The sequence below is a fragment of the Penaeus monodon genome, chromosome 19 (assembly GCF_015228065.2).
Source record: "Penaeus monodon isolate SGIC_2016 chromosome 19, NSTDA_Pmon_1, whole genome shotgun sequence".
Taxonomy (NCBI): Eukaryota; Metazoa; Arthropoda; class Malacostraca; order Decapoda; family Penaeidae; genus Penaeus; species Penaeus monodon.
Window position 1 is genome coordinate 42,692,978 of NC_051404.1, and position 575 is coordinate 42,693,552.

The following is a 575-nucleotide window of genomic DNA, read 5'->3' on the forward strand; positions in this document are numbered from 1 at the left end:
AAAAGAGGGAAGACGTTTCCCCTCTCGAAGAAGAAAAAGAAGAGGGTCGTCATCGCCTCTAATGTAGAACTTGTTTGCGTGGGCGTTGTTGGGCGCCGGGGAAGGAGAGTGCGAGGGGAGGGAAGGGGAAGGGAGAGAGGGAGAGATAGGGATGAGGGAGAGGGAAGGGAGGGGAGGGGAAGGGAAAGGTGAGGGAAGGGGAGAGGGAGGGGAATGGAAGGGGGAGAGGGAGGGGAGAGGGAGGGGAAGGGAAGGGTGAGGGAAGGGGAGGGGAAGGGAAGGGGTAGAGGGAGAGGAGGGGGAGAGTAAGTACCAGGGGAAGGAAAGAGTGAGGGGAGGGATGGAGTGGGGAAAAGGGGGGGGAGGGGTTGCCAGGGGACGAGTGTGGAGTCTGTTAAACCAATAATAAAAATTATCGATTTTTTTTTTTATTTGTGCTATTCTTGATCCACTGTTGCTTGAATCTGTTCACTTTGTTCGTTTCAAAACAACTATCATTGCATCTACTCTGAATTTCCATTACTAAGTCGTCTCTCTCCAATGGCCATCGCACGCGCCACCTCTGTCTTGCTTTC